Consider the following 17,294-nt stretch of genomic DNA (forward strand, 5'->3'; position numbering starts at 1 on the left):
GTTTCAAACACATCTAGACAACAATGTAATAAACTTATTTTAATCAAAATAGCCATGAACAAATGTAGTTAACCTGCATCTGCCAAAAATGTTGTATTAGTGGTCGAAAGAACGATGTTTAATACAAATGATTCCTGTGTCCACGAACCTCAAACTTGGCATTTTTAACAGTAAAGAAAAGCACGTGGACCGGCACAAAAGTAATAATAAAAATAGGAACACATGACAAATACTTCCTTTTTTGCAGCACTTTCCTGATCTTTCTATACTGATCTTGCTCCCTCAATTTCAGGTCTGACCAGCATTTCCTCAATTGCTCCTTGGATCGTCATACCCCAAAATTCCTGTGCAGACTTCTGACAACTTTAGCCATGATCTTGGCCTTTCTCACATTAGGGTTTCTGTACCGTCCATGCTTCCCATCATAGTCTGCCCTCTTCAAGATGTCCACCATCTCTTCAAAGGACATATTTGAGGCCTTATATCTCCTCCTGGATCTGGAACTGCCTTGCTCTGGGCTTTCCTCGTTGCTGCTCTCCCACTGCCCTGAAAAAGAAGAGGCGGGGAATACACTAGAAAGAAGTACAGAGGCGGAGTTTCACACATGCGCAGTATATATAAAGCATAACACACGTGCAACGTACGTACGATCTGTGAGTGGAGGACGGAGGATCGTTAGCACCGATCGTACAAACAAAGGTACAAATGTAACTTGGGGCATCAGTGGTTAGTGGCCTATACTGCTTATAGATTGAAGCCTATATTGGGACAAGATTAGGAGAGTTTAGCCTGACATTAGGGTTTGTCTTGTGTTGTGTCTTGCAGATAAAATGGTTGATAAATTTACAGCCCCTGATTTCCTGCCAAACTTCATTAACAAATATAGGGAACTGCCATGTCTCTAGCAAGTCCAATACAGGGACTTTTCTAACAAGCTAAAGAGGAAGGCAGCGCTGGGGAAACTGTTGGAATTAGTGAAGCCTGTGTATCCCACGGCAGACATCACCTATTAGAAGGCCAAAATTGGTAGCCTGAGGAGCACATATAATAGGGAGCACAAGAAGGTCCGGGATTCCCAGAGATCCGGAGCATCAGCAGATGACATATATGTCAGAAACCATGAACCAGACTGAGACAGACGTGCAGTAGAATCACACTTGTTTATTAATAAAAATAAAAAGGTAAATAGAGTAAGCGCAGTCAAAACGTAGCCAGAGTCCAGTAACCGGATCGGGTAGTCAGCCAAGCCAGAGTTCAGTAACCAGATCGGATAATCAGCCAGGCCAGAAGTCAGGGATCCAAGTAGAGGAACAGCAAGCAGGATAAGGAGCCAGAAGGGATGTCAGCAAAGCCAGTCTTTAAACAGGAAAGCAGGAGATGGTTTCTTGTGATGTGACCAAGGTGAAGGCAGGAATGAAGTGAGCTGGAGATCTTTAAGTAGGCGGGACTGACGAGCAGATCCACAACAGCTGGTTAACTGTGGAGAGAGATGAGAGCTGGCAATTAGCCAATAGCTGAGCAGCCAGCTCAGAGAAGGAAGGACTGAGCCAGCCCTGACAGTACCCCCCTTAAAGACCTCTCCCACTCGGAGGACCACCGGGCTTGAGGGGAAAACATCTATGGAAATTAGGGATGAGCCGAACACCCCCCCGGTTCGGTTCGCACCAGAACCTGCGAACGGACCGAAAATTCGCACGAACATTAGAACCCCATTGACGTCTATGGGACTCGAACGTTCGAAATCAAAAGTGCTAATTTTAAAGGCTAATTTGCATGGTATTGTCCTAAAAAGGATTTGGGGACCCGGGTCCTACCCCAGGGGACATGTATCAATGCAAAAAAAAACTTTTAAAAACGGCCGTTTTTTTGGGAGCAGTGATTTTAATGATGGTTAAAGTAAAAAAAAAAGTGAAATATTCCTTTAAATATCGTACCTGGGGGGTGTCTATAGTATGCCTGTAAAGTGGCGCGTGTTTCCCGTGTTTAGAACAGTCCCTGCACCAAATGTCATTTTTAAAGGAGAAAATCTCATTTAAAACTGCTTGCGGGTTTAATGTAATGTCGGGTCCTGGCAATATGGATGAAAATCAGTGAGACAAACGGCATGGGTACCCCCCAGTCCATTACCAGGCCCTTTGGGTCTTGTATGGATATTAAGGGGAACCCTGCACCCAAATTAAAATAAGGAAAGGTGTGGGGCCACAAGGCTCTATATACTCTGAACAGCAGTATACAGGCGGTGCAAACAAGAGAGGGACTGTAGGTTTGTTGTTAAGTAGAATCTGTTTGTCATTTTGAACGGGTACATTTTTAATGTGTTTAGCTCCAGCCAAAAAATCTTTAAGCTTTTTGGAAAACATAGGGAAGGGTTATCACCCCTGTGACATTTGTTTTGCTGTCTTTCCTCCTCTTTAGAAGATTTCACCTCACTTTTTGTCCCAATGACAAATGTTTTTTGAAAATTTGGGTTTTTTTGTGGAACAAGGATTGGAAAGCATCAGTGGAAAGGAGAAATGTTTTTCCCATATTAACTCTTACAGGAGAGAATTTCCCTTCCTAGGGGTAGATTTCATCTCACTTCCTGTTGTCTCCTTCCGTTTGCAAGTAGGAGTCGTTTGTAAGTTAGATGTTTGAAAGTAGGGGCCTGCCCTATATACTCAGCATAAATTTGGCCCTTAGGTGTTGTTGTGGCCACAACAACGTAAGCCCTCACAGGGCCCTGCTGTGAAATATTAGATCATGAATTGTAATTAAATGCCCCTGTTGAACAGGGGCAGAAAAACTGGGCCTTTGGTGGTGGTGGTGGTGGTGCTGGTGCCACAACACTGTAAGTCCTCACTCGCTCTTGGTGGGTGCAGAAATGGGCCCTGCTGTGAAATATTAGATCAAGAATTGTAATTACATGCCCCTGTCGAACAGGGGCAGAAAAATTGGGCCTTTGGTGGTGGTGGTGGTGGTGGTGGTGGTGCTGGTGCCACAACACTGCAACCCCTCACAGACACTCTAGTTGGAACGCAGGAACGAGCCCTGCTGCAAAGTATTGCATCAAAAATTGTAATTACACGCCCCTGTTAAACAGGGGCAGAAAAATTGGGCCTTAGGCACTGGTGCTGGTGCTACAACACTGCAACCCCTCACAGACACTCTAGTTGGAACGCAGGAACGAGCCCTGCTGCAAAGCATTGAATCAAAAATTGTAATTACACGCCCCTGTTAAACAGGGGCAGAAAAATTGGGCCTTAGGCACTGGTGCTGGTGCTACAACACTGCAACCCCTCACAGACACTCTAGTTGGAACGCAGGAACGAGCCCTGCTGCAAAGTATTGCATCAAAAATTGTAATTACACGCCCCTGTTAAACAGGGGCAGAAAAATTGGGCCTTAGGCACTGGTGCTGGTGCCACAACACTGCAACCCCTCACAGACACTCTAGTTGGAACGCAGGAACGAGCCCTGCTGCAAAGTATTGCATCAAAAATTGTAATCACACGCCCCTGTTAAACAGGGGCTGAAAAATTGTGCCTTAGGCATTGGTGGTGGCGCCCAGAACCAAAAATGTTCTTTCAAGCTATCAGCGTGATGATTTAGGAGGAAGAGGATAATTACTGAGGGATAGTCACTCAGCATCAGCATAGGCAGTCTTTGAAGGGATCTGAGATTTTAAAAAAAATTATTCGGTTGCATCAGGTGCTTGGTAGCTGGTGGTGATCAAGACTGATTCATTTTTATGAAGGTCAGTCGATCGACCGAGTCGGTGGACAGACGCACCCTGTGATCGGTTACAAAGCCTCCAGCAGCACTGAATGTGCGTTCCGAAAGAACGCTGGATGCAGGACAGGCCAGTAGCTCAATTGCATACTGTGCAAGCTCTGGCCAGTGATCCATCCTCAAGACCCAGTAACCCAGAGGATTTTCGGTGGGAAAGGTGTCCAAGTCTGATCTTGCCCCTAGGTATTCCTGCACCATGTAAAACAGACGCTGGCGATGGTTGCTGGAACCGATCATACCTTGGGGCTGCGGACCAAAAAATTGTCTGAACTCATCGGTCAGACGGCCACCTTCTCCACCGCTCCTTCTTTGACTGACCGAAACCTCAGCAATACGTTGTCCAGAAACAGGAGTTTGTAACCTCCCAGTCTCTGGGAACGCGTTGCACAGACCTTTCTGCAAGGCCTCCCGAAGATGTTTCATCCTCTGCTCCCTCTGCGATGGCAAGATAAGGTCCGCAACCTTACCCTTGTAACGTGGATCAAGGAGGGTTGCCAGCCAGTATTGGTCCTTCTCCTTGATACCACGAATACGAGGATCCTTACGCAGGCTTTGCAGGATCAGGGAGGCCATGCAGCGTAGGTTTGCTGAGGCATTCGGTCCAGAGTCCTCTGAGTCACTAAGGACGACATGGTCCGCAGCCACCTCCTCCCAGCCACGTACAAGTCCATGTGTTTCTTGGGACTGATCCCTTAAAGACTGCTGCTGATGCTGAGTGCCAGGCTCCACCTCCATACTGACACAATCTTCCTCCTCCTCCTCTTCCTCCTCCTCCTCCTCTTCCTGTGTGATCGGCGGGCATGCAGAAACACTGTCTGGATAAAGGGGGCCTTGAGAGCTAAGGAAGTCCTCCTCTTCCTGCCTCTGTTCTGCCTCAAGTGCCCTGTCCATTATTCCACGCAGCGTGTGCTCCAACAGGTGGACAAGGGGGACAGTGACACTGATGCATGCACTGTCACTGCTCACCATCCTCGTGGCCTCCTCACATGGTGACAGGACAGTGCATGCATCCCTGATCATGGCCCACTGGCGTGGGGAAAAAAACCAAGCTCCCCTGACCCTGTCCTGGTGCCATAGTCGCACAGGTACTCATTGATGGCCCTCTGCTGCGTGTGCAGCCGCTGCAGCATGGCCAACGTTGAGTTCCACCTGGTGGGCATGTCACAGATTAGGCGGTTCTTGGGCAGGTTAAACTCCTTTTGGAGGTCCGTCAGCCGACCACTGGCATTATATGACCGGCGGAAATGCACACAGACTTTCCTGGTCTGCCTCAGGACATCCTGTAAGCCCGGGTACCTGCCCAAGAACCGCTGCACCACCAAGTTAAGGACGTGAGCCAAACAGGGCACATGGGTCATTTGTCCCTGTCGGAGGGCAGAGAGGAGGTTGGTGCCATTGTCGCAAACCACCATTCGTGCCTTAAGCTGGCGTGGCGTCAACCACCTCTGAACCTGCCCCTGCAGAGCTGACAGAACCTCTGCCCCAGTGTGGCTCCTGTCCCCCAAGCACACCAGCTCAAGCACCGCATGGCATCTTTTGGCCTGCGTACTTGCGTAGCCCCTTGAATGGCTACGGAGTGCCGCTGGTTCCGAGGACAAAGCACAGGAAGAGGCCATGGAGGAAGAAGAAGAGGAGGGGGTGGAGGAGAGAGGTGTGTCACAATCATTAGCATTTTGGAGGCGTGGTGGCGGAACAACCTCCAACACTACTGCACCTTGTCCTGCATCCTTCCCAGCTGCCAGCAGAGTCACCCAATGCGCCGTGAAACTTAGGTAATGTCCCTGTCCATGCCTGCTGGACCATGAGTCAGCGGTAATATGCACCTTACCGCTGACCGCCTTGTCCAGCGAGGCATGGACATTGCCTTCCACATGCCGGTAGAGAGCCGGAATCGCCTTCCGTGAGAAAAAGTGGCGTTTAAGTACCTGCCACTGAGGAACTGCACATTCCACAAACTCACGGAAGGGGGCAGAGTCTACCAACTGAAAAGGCAGCAGTTGAAGTGCTAGCAATTTTGCCAAGCTAGCATTCAACCGCTGCGCATGTGGATGGCTGGGAGCAAACTTCTTTCGGCGGTGCAGCAGCTGGGGCAGGGAAATTTGCCTGGTACAATCTGACGTCGGTGTACCAAAAGCAGATTGCCCACAAGTACTTGGCTGTGACAGACCTAATTCTACACCTTCATTCGTCTCAGTGCAGGTCTCAGAGAGGACTGAAGTTATAGTGGGGTTGGAGATCTCAGCTGATGAGGAGCAAGGAGAGGTCCTCTTTGTTCTTTGGTGTGGGTCTTTTAGATACGCTTGCCAACGAACTGCATGGCAGGTCAACATATGTCTGGTCAAGCATGTGGTACCCAAGCGGGAGATGTTTTGGCCATGCGAGATACGCTTGAGACATATGTTGCAAATAGCAGCGGTGTGATCTGATGCACTCGTCTCAAAAAAGGCCCACACCAAAGAACTTTTTGAATAACGCGCAGAGACTGCAGCGCCCTGCACATGTGGAGCTTTGGGGTGTGATGTAGTCAATGTGCTGCCCTTAGGCTGGCCCCTGGAGGGCATCCTGCCTCGTTGGTGATGTGCCGCCTCCTCCTCCTCCTCTCTCCTATCAGGCACCCACGTTGAGTCAGTGACCTCATCATCCCCTCCCTCATCACTGGAGCAAACCTGGCAGTATGCTGCAGCAGGGGGAGCATGACTGCCAGATTGCTGTCCTTCTTGGGCACCCCCTCTGTCTGCGCTCATGTTACTGCCTTCATCTAGCTCAGTATCATCATCAGAGCCTTCCAAATGCTGGGCATCCTCCTGGAGCATGTGCCCAACACTGTGGTCAAACAGTTCGAGGGACTCCTCAGGAGGACATGGTGGGGCTAGGGAAGGAGTCACTGATGACATTGAGCCGAGGGAAGAGGCCACTGCTTTGCCAGACAAAGTACCCTGGGCATGGGTGAGAGAGGATGAGGAGGATGAGGACGGCTTGGTCATCCACTAGACCAAGTCTTCCGCATGTTGTGGCTCAACACGGCCAGCTGCCGAAAAAAAGCCCAATCGTGTCCCACGGCCACATGCTGATGAGGATGCGCCGTCTCCATGACCAGCACTAGACACAGAGCCTGCTTGCCCTCTCTTATTGGCTTGTGACTGTCTGCCTCTCCTTCTTGGCCTTCCAGACATACTAATGGCCTGTAGCTGCACTAAGCTGGGAGATATATATATATATATATATATATATATATATATATATATATATATATACTGATACTGCAGCTAGCAAAATCAACTGCCTGCCTGTAGTATGAGAACACCACCAACCTTCTACAGGTAGCTTTAGCTGAACACTGTGAGGTGGACGCACCCCACTAACTTGTAGGTTTAGCTGAACACTGTGAGCAGGACACACCCCACTAACTTGTAGGTTTAGCTTAACACTGTGAGGTGGACGCATCACACTAACTTGTAGGTTTAGCTGAACACTGTGAGGTGGATGCACCCCACTAACTTGTAGGTTTAGCTGAACACTGAGCAGGACGCACCCCACTAACTTGTAGGTTTAGCTTAACACTGTGAGGTGGACGCACCACACTAACAGGTAGGTTTAGCTGAACACTGTGAGGTGGATGCACCACACTAACTTGTAGGTTTAGCTGAACACTGTGAGCAGGACGCACCCCACTAACTTGTAGGTTTAGCTGAACACTGTGAGCAGGACGCACTGCACTAACTGTAAATAGTCTAGCTGCCTGACTGTGGTACTAATAGGATCAAAAGAACACCAGTAATTTTCTTCAGGTAGCTGTATATACTGTAACAAGACAAGCCTGCCTGTCAGTAAGAAGATAACAGGAACGGATCTAGCTGAACACTGTGAGCAGGACGCACTGCACTAACTGTAAATAGTCTAGCTGCCTGACTGTGGTACTAATAGGATCAAAGGAACACCAGTAATTTTCTTCAGGTAGCTGTAAATACTGTAACAAGACAAGCCTGCCTGTCAGTAGGAAGATAACAAGAACGGATCTAGCTAAACTGAATACAGTGTATATATATATATATATATATATATATATATGCAACACCTGGGATGCATATATATATACATATATATATATACACAATACACTGTAAGTGCAGCTAACTGACTGACTGTTCTGCCTAATCTATCTAACTCAAATCAAATGTCACTGTCTGTCTCTCTCTCTCTCAATGAACGCCGGAACACACACTACACAGGGCCGCCGTGCAGGCGGCCTTATATAGTGTGGGGCGTGTACTAAATCCCCTGAGCCATAATTGGCCAAAGCCTCCTTGGCTTTGGCCAATTACGGCTCTCTGTTCAGGCGGCGCTGTGATTGGCCAAGCATGCGGGTCATAGTGCATGCTTGGCCAATCATCAGCCAGCAATGCACTGCGATGCCGCAGTGAATTATGGGCCGTGACGCGCCACACGAATTTGGCGCGAACGGCCCATATCGTTCGCAATTCGACGAACGATCGAACAGCCGATGTTCGAGTCAAACATGGGTTCGACTCGAACACGAAGCTCATCCCTAATGGAAATCACAGAGGAGGGCAGGAACATGTACGTCCAAGGATGAGACCCAGGAGTGTTCCTCCGGACGTACCCCTTCCAATGCACCAGGTACTGTATGCACCCACGGAACATACGGGAGTCAACAATGGATTGTACCTCATACTCCTCATGGTTCTCAACCTGTATAGGGTGAGGACGTGTCACAGAGGTGGTAAAGTGGTTGCAGACCAACGGTTTCAATAAAGAGACATGAAACACATTTGAGATGCGCATACTAGGAGGAAGGTCCAATGCGTAAGCCACTGGGTTAATCCTGTGAAGGATACGGAGAGGCCCAATAAACCGAGGTGCGAACTTCAGTGAGGGAACACGAAGTTGGAGGTTGCGAGATGACAGCCAGACCCTGTCCCCAACCTGGTAGGAAGGCACAGGCAGGCTTCTGTGGTCAGCATGGAGTCTGTACCTATCATTAGCATGACACAAAGCCTCCTGGACTTGTGCCCAAGTGGAACGAAGACCTCTGCTCCTCTAGGGCAGGAGTACTCTGTGGAACAAATGCGTCAGGCAACATGGAAGGTTGGAAACCATAATTTACCATAAACTGAGACAATCGGGAAGCAGAATTCAAGGCACTGTTGTGAGCAAACTCTGCCCATGGTAATAGGTAGGGATGAGCTTCGAGTTCGAGTCGAACTCATGTTCGACTCGAACATTGGCTGTTCGCAAGTTCACCGAACAGCGAACAATTTGGGGTGTTCGCGGCAAATTCGAATGCCGCGGAACACCCTTTAAAAGTCTATGGGAGAAATCAAAAGTGCTAATTTTAAAGGCTAATATGCAAGTTATTGTCATAAAAAGTGTTTGGGGACCTGGGTCCTGCCCCAGGGGACATGGATCAATGCAAAAAAAAAGTTTTAAAAACGGCCGTTTTTTCAGGAGCAGTGATTTTAATAATGCTTAAAGTCAATCAATAAAAGTGTAATATCCCTTTAAATTTCGTACCTGGGGGGTGTCTATAGTGTGCCTGTAAAGGGGCGCATGTTTCCTGTGTTTAGAACAGTCTGACAGCAAAATGACATTTTGAAGGAAAAAACTCATTTAAAACTACTCGCGGGTCGCGGCTATTGCATTGCCGACAATACACATAGAAGTTCATTGATAAAAACGACATGGGAATTCCCCAAAGGGGAACCCCGAACCAAAATTAAAAAAAAAAAATGACGTGGGAGTCCCCCTAAATTCCATACCAGGCCCTTCAGGTCTGGTATGGATATTAAGGGGAACCCCGGCCAAAATTTAAAAAAAAAAATGACGTGGGGTTCCCCCTAAATTCCATACCAGACCCTTCAGGTCTGGTATGGATTTTAAGGGGAACCCCGCGCCAAAAAAAAAAAAAAAAAAACGGCGTGGGGTCCCCCCAGAAATCCATACCAGACCCTTATCCGAGCACACAACCTGGCAGGCCGCAGGAAAAGAGGGGGGGACGAGAGTGCGGCCCCCTCTCCCTCCTGAACCATACCAGGCCACATGCCCTCAACATTGGGAGGGTGCTTTGGGGTAGCCCCCCAAAACACCTTGTCCCCATGTTGATGAGGACAAGGGCCTCATCCCCACAACCCTGGCCGGTGGTTGTGGGGGTCTGCGGGCGGAGGGCTTATCGGAATCTGGAAGCCCCCTTTAACAAGGTGACCCCCAGATCCCGGCCCCCCCCTGTGTGAAATGGTAAGGGTGTACCCCTACCATTTCACGAAAAAAGTGTCAAAAATGTTAAAAATGACAAGAGACAGTTTTTGACAATTCCTTTATTTAAATGCTTCTTCTTTCTTCCTTCATCTTCTGGTTCTTCTGGTTCTTCTGGCTCTTCTGGTTCTTCCTCCGGCGTTCTCGTCCAGCATCTCCTCCGCGGCGTCTTCTATCTTCTTCTCCTCGGGCCGCTCCGCACCCATGGCATGGGGGGGAGGCTCCCGCTCTTCTCTTCTTCTTTTCTTCTCTTCTTCTCTTCTTCTTTTCTTCTTTTCTTCTCCGGGCCGCTCCGCAATCCATGCTGGCATGGAGGGAGGCTCCCGCTGTGTGACGGCGCTCCTCGTCTGACAGTTCTTAAATAATGGGGGGGGCGGGGCCACCCGGTGACCCCGCCCCCCTCTGACGCACGGTGACTTGACGGGACTTCCCTGTGACATCACGGGGAATGCCACAGGGAAGTCCCGTCAAGTCACCGTGCGTCAGAGGGGGGCGGGGTCACCGGGTGGCCCCGCCCCCCCCGTTATTTAAGAACTGTCAGACGAGGAGCGCCGTCACACAGCGGGAGCCTCCCTCCATGCCAGCATGGATTGCGGAGCGGCCCGGAGAAGAAAATGAAGAAGAGAAGAAGAGAAGAAAAGAAGAAGAGAAGAGCGGGAGCCTCCCCCCCATGCCATGGGTGCGGAGCGGCCCGAGGAGAAGAAGACAGAAGACGCCGCGGAGGAGATGCTGGACGAGAACGCCGGATATAGAACCAGAAGAGCCAGAAGAACCAGAAGAACCAGAAGATGAAGGAAGATAGAAGAAAGAAGAAGCATTTAAATAAAGGAATTGTCAAAAACTGTCTCTTGTCATTTTTAACATTTTTGACACTTTCTTCGTGAAATGGTAGGGGTACCCCCTTATCATTTCACACAGGGGGGGGGCCGGGATCTGGGGGTCACCTTGTTAAAGGGGGCTTCCAGATTCCGATAAGCCCCCCGCCCGCAGACCCCCACAACCACCGGCCAGGGTTGTGGGGATGAGGCCCTTGTCCTCATCAACATGGGGACAAGGTGTTTTGGGGGGCTACCCCAAAGCACCCTCCCAATGTTGAGGGCATGTGGCCTGGTACGGTTCAGGAGGGAGGGGGGGCCGCACTCTCGTCCCCCCCTCTTTTCCTGCGGCCTGCCAGGTTGCGTGCTCGGATAAGGGTCTGGTATGGATTTTTGGGGGGACCCCACGCCGTTTTTTTTTTTTTTTTTGGCGCGGGGTTCCCCTTAAAATCCATACCAGACCTGAAGGGTCTGGTATGGAATTTAGGGGGAACCCCACGTCATTTTTTTTTTTTAATTTTGGCCGGGGTTCCCCTTAATATCCATACCAGACCTGAAGGGCCTGGTATGGAATTTAGGAGGACTCCCACGTCATTTTTTTTTTTTTTAATTTTGGTTCGGGGTTCCCCTTTGGGGAATTCCCATGCCGTTTTTATCAATGAACTTCTATGTGTATTGTCGGCAATGCAATAGCCGCGGGTAGTTTTAAATGAGTTTTTTCCTTCAAAATGTCATTTTGCTGTCAGACTGTTCTAAACACAGGAAACATGCGCCCCTTTACAGGCATACTATAGACACCCCCCAGGTACGAAATTTAAAGGGATATTACACTTTTATTGTTTGACTTTAAGCATTATTAAAATCACTGCTCCTGAAAAAACGGCCGTTTTTAAAACTTTTTTTTGCATTGATCCATGTCCCCTGGGGCAGGACCCGGGTCCCCAAACCCTTTTTATGACAATAACTTTCATATAAGCCTTTAAAATTAGCACTTTTGATTATTCATGTTCGTGTCCCATAGACTTTAACGGTGTTCGCATGTTCGAACGAACTTTTTTCCTGTTCGCATGTTCTGGTGCGAACCGAACAGGGGGGTGTTCGGCTCATCCCTAGTAATAGGTCTGACCAATTGTGGTGATGGTCATAAATATAGCAACATAGGAATTGCTCCACGGACTGATTGGCTCATTCTGTGGCCCCATTAGACTGCAGGTGATACGCAGAGGAGAAAGCAAGCTGAATTCCCAGCTGTGCACAAAAGGCTCACCAGAACCGGGACACAAACTGACTACCCCTGTCTGAGACAATTATCTTGGGTAGCCCATGTAAGCGAAAGATCTCCAGAGCAAAAATGGAAGCCAGTTCCTTAGAAGTGGGCAACTTCTTAAGTGGAATACAATGACACATCTTTTAGAACAGGTCAACCACCATAAGGATAGCTGTGTTGCCTTGGGAGTTGGGCAACACCACAATGAAATCCATAGACAGGTGGGTCCAGGGCCTCTCTAAATTGGGTATGGGTTGTAGGAGGCCCACTGGAAGGTGTTGTGGAGTCTTACTCTGAGCACACATGGAACAGGCAGCTACGAAGGCAGTTACATCAGCACATAGACTAGGCCACCAGAATTGTTGGAAAATGGCCCAAACGAGTTGATTCTTACCAGGGTGGCCAGCTGCCTTAGGATAATGGTAAGTCTGGAGCACGGCAGTACGGAGACACTCTGGGACAAAGCAGCGGTCACAAGGTTTCCCAGGAGGAGCATCGACCTGAGCAGCAAGAATTTTGTCACCCAAAGGAGAAGTAAGTACGATCAGGAGGAATCATAGGAACTGGAACCGACTAACTTGAAAGTGGAGGAAAATTGTCGTAACAAAGCGTCAGCCCTTACATTCTTAGTACCGGGAAAGAATGAGACAATGTAATTGAAACTTGACAAGAAAAGAGCCCATCGCTCCCTTCTGGGAGAGATGAGTTTAGCCTCAGACAAGAATGTGAGATTCTTATGGTCAGTAAGAATGAGAACCGGCACAGTGGTACCTTCGAGGAGATGTCTCCATTCTTTCTGGGCTAAAATGATTGCCAACAGCTCTCTGTCACCAATCTCATAATTGCACTCAGCAGGTGACAATTTCTTGCAAAAGTAGTCACAAGGATGCAAAGCACTCTCAGAGGTAGGACGTTGAGACAGAAGGGCGCCAACACCAGTCTCAGAAGCATCAACCTCAAGGATAAAAGGTAACGTAGGATCAGGATGTGCCAACACAGGAGCAGAAACAAAGGCAGCCTTGAGACTTTCAAAGGCCTTAATGGACTCCAGAGACCAACTCTATGGGTTATCATTCTTTCTGGTCATTTCGGTCAGGGAAATGGCTTGACCAGAGACGAGAAGTTACGAATAAACTTCCGATAATAGTTGGCAAAACCCAGGAAACGCTGCAGAGGATGTAACCCCACAGGTCGAGGCCATTGTAGGACTGCCAAAAGTTTCTTTAGGTCCATCGAAAAACCAGCAGTGGAAATGACATAGCCCAGGAATTTAACCTGTTCCCAGTGGAACTCACACTTCTCCAGTTTACAATAGAGATTTTTCTCTCCTAATTTCTGAAGCACACAACAGATGTCTGTGTGGTGGCTCTCCAGGGACTTGGAAAATATATCATCAAGATAAACCACCACACATAACTGCAACATATCTCGGAGGACATCGTTAATAAATTCCTGGAAAACTGTCGGGGCTTTACAAAAGCCAAAAGGCATTACAAGATACTCATAATGGCCTGTTCTGGTATTAAACGCAGTTTTCCACTCGTCGCCCTCCTTAATCCTCACGAGATTGTAAGCCCCTCTCAGATCAAGCTTACTGAAAACCATTGCTCCCTTGAGGCGGTCAAATAACTCTGTAATCAACGGGATCGGGTAGGCATTCTTAATCGTAAAATGATTGAGACCCCTATAATCAATACAAGGTCTCAGTTCACCGCTCCTCTTCTTCACAAAGAAGAAACTAGCACCAGCAGGAGAAGAGGATTTGCAGATAAAACCCAGAGAAAGTGCATCTGCAACATACTCCTCCATGGCTTTATCCTCCAAGACTGACAAACGGTAAACCCGTCCACGAAGGGGAGTGGCACCGTTGAAGGTCAATTGCGCAATCATACAGCCGGTGTGGAGGAAAACGACTGGCTTGACCTTTGTCAAAGACATCGCTAAAATCACGGAACTCCTCTGGCAGGGAGGAGAGTGAAGAGGTACACAGGACCTTGGCTACCTTCCGGAAGCATGTTTCACTGCATTGTGGTGACCAGGAGAGAACCTCAGCACGGAGCCAATCAAAAGAGGGGTTGTGCCTCTGTAACCAAGGATAACCAATAACCAGCGGAAACTTAGGAGAGGAAATCACTTGGAATTGGATTATCTCATGGTGAAGAGCCCCTACGGCCATGGACAACTGAACCCTCATGAGTAACATGGGCAAGCTGTAGAGGTCTCCCGTCAAGAGCCTCAATGGCAAGTGGAGTGTTATGCAACTGTAATGGAATCGAGTGCTTTGATACAAAGGAAGCATCAATGAACAGGCCTGCAGCCCAGAGTCGATTAGAGCCTGTATCTCGATAGACGACTTAACCCAAGAAAGGGTGACCAAAACCAGGGGCTTATCCTTCTGGATAACTGGGGACGACATAACACCACCTAAGGTCTGTCCATGACAGGACCTCAAGGTTCGGGTGTTCCCAGGATGGGTAGGACAAGACTTCAAAAAGTGACCTGCCTGGCCACAATAAAGGCACAATCTCTCCCTCCTCCTAAAGGCTCTCTCATCCGCAGAGAGACGCGTGAAGCCCAAGTGCATGGGTTCATCTTCACTGACAGTCTCGGTACCAGAAGGCATGGAAGGTGAGGGAGGCACGAGTGGGACTGCAAACCTCAGAGGCAAACGTACAGGAGGCTTCTGCAAGCGCTCCTTAAAAGAAAGTCTTTCTCTGAGTCTGGAGTCAACGAGGATGGCAAACGAGAGCAAGCTTTCCAGCTCAGTGGGTATATCTCGGGCTGCTATCTCATCCTTGATGGAATCCGAGAGACCATGAGAAAAAGCAGCCACAAGGGCCTCATTGTTCCAAGCAACCTCTGCTGCCAGAATACAGAACTTAATGGCAAAGTCGGCAACAGTTGAGGCACTTGGCAGCAGAAGCGGAGCGTGCGGGAACGTCAAATACGATTTTAAAGGAGGCCACAAACTCAGGGTAACTCAGACAACAGGTTTTTGCATCTCCCATAGAGGGTTAGCCCAGGCCAAGGCTCTCTCAGAAAGCAAAGATATCACGAACCCTACTTTGCTTCTGTCCGTGGGAAACGCCTGGGGCAGCATCTCAAAGTATATCTCATCTTGGTTGAGAAACCCTCTACATTGAACTGGATCACCCCCAAATTACTGGGGAAACAGGGTGGAACCAGACATACCTCTTATAGAGGTAATACTCAAGGCAAGTGCATGCACAGAGACTGGCGCAGCAGCAGGGACAGCCTACAACTCAGGTTGTACCGGAGCAGCCACAGTGGGGGATTCCAAGTGAGCCGTGCGACTCAGGAGCGTTTGTAATGCCATGGCAAACTGATCCATGCGGTGATCTTGCTCATCCAATTTGAAAAAAATATTACCAACAAGTGGATTGACTGTATCTTCTGATTTCATGGCCTTCTCCTACTGTCAGAAATCATGAACCAGACCGAAACAGAAGTACAGTAAAATCACACTTGTTTATTAATAAAAATAAAAAGGTAAATAGAGTAAGCATAGTCAAAACATAGCCAGAGTCCAGTAACCGGATCGGGTAGTCAGCCAAGCCCGAGTTCAGTAATCAGATTGGGTAATCAGCCAAGAGGGAGCTCAGTAACCAGATCGGGTAATCAGCCAGGCCAGAAGTCAGGGATCCAAGTAGAGAAACAGCAAGCAGGATAAGGAGCCAGAAGGGATGTCAGCAAAGCCAGACTTTAAACAGGAACGCAGGAGATGGTTTCTTGTGATGTGACCAAGGCGAAGGCAGGAATGAAGTGAGCTGGAGATCTTTAAGTAGGTGGGACTGATGAGCAGATCCACAACAGCTGGTTAACTGTGGAGAGAAATGAGAGCTGGCAATTAGCTGACAGCTGAGCAGCCAGCTCAGAGAATGAAGGGCTGAGCCAGCCCTGACAGTATATGTCCCCAGGCTGTAGTACTACAACAGCCTCCGTTTTTTTTCCGACCAGGCGGAACCCATGCCATCGCTATCAACACTTCCTTCCACATCAGCTGAGGCTCTTGAGGTCCAACCTGGGCCTTCCACTCAAGAAGAAGATGTGGAGGAGCCCAGCTTGACCCAGCTTGACCCAGGTATAGCATTGTTGAAGATATCTCTTGTCAAAAATTGAATGATATTAACTAGATGTTATTGATCACAAATTTCTGAATTAACAAAGTGGTTTACATATTAATAGACAGTAGTAGCCTTTAATGATTGGGACAAGAATGAAAAATGCTGGGGTCAGAATGATAGTCTTTTCTATTTGTTAACATTCAATTTGCAACAGTCGTGAGCTCAAAATTGTGTGTGATTGATGACCAAAAACCTAAAACTATGTACAATTTTCATACACAGGAAAGTCTTAGCCAGGAGGAGATCGTGGCAAGCATCCTGACCGAATCACAGGTTCCTCTCCTCCGCCCTCCAACCAAAAGGACCAGGAAGGCAAGGAACCTGGAGGAGACCATGGCTGCTTTCCTAAGACATGGAGGAGGCCCAGCGCACTATAAGCGAGGAGATAATACTGCAGGCCCTAAACAAGGGGACAAGGGGCAAACTTACGCTTCCACACACCTCTGTGAGTTGGACCATGCTCCTCCACCACCTCCACCAACACCACAGCCACCCCACCCACCACAGCAGCATGGAAGGAAGTCTGGAAGAATAGTGATGGCCTGGGTTTGATGTGGTCTGGCAAAAAATGCAGGCTGTTGTAAGACCACAGCCTCGGGACATATATGTCATCTGTTGCTGCTCCCAATCTCTCAGAGTCCTGGACCGTATTGTGCTCCCTATTAAATGGACTCCTCAGGTTAACAATTTTGACAGTCAAATAATTGATGTCTGCCCTGGGGTACAAAGGCTTCACCAATTTCATCCAACTGTTTCTCCATCTTTGCCTTCCTCTTTATTTTGTTATGACCTTGTGCTCTCTATTAAATGAAAAAAATTTTGATGGGAACAAATACTTGGCTATGTGAAAAAAGGACAGTTTGTTTTTGAGCAGGCAGGTACATTTCAAAAATACAGTGTCAAAGAAGGGACACCAACATAGTTGTATATTTGAGGTTAAAAAATACAAAATAATAATGGTGTTGTGGTAACTTGACACACAAAACGAAAAAACTAAATTTTATGGAGATCACTAGAAAAAAAAATATT

This window comes from Aquarana catesbeiana, linkage group LG01 (genome assembly GCF_042186555.1).
Source record: "Aquarana catesbeiana isolate 2022-GZ linkage group LG01, ASM4218655v1, whole genome shotgun sequence".
In the NCBI taxonomy this organism is placed as follows: domain Eukaryota; kingdom Metazoa; phylum Chordata; class Amphibia; order Anura; family Ranidae; genus Aquarana; species Aquarana catesbeiana.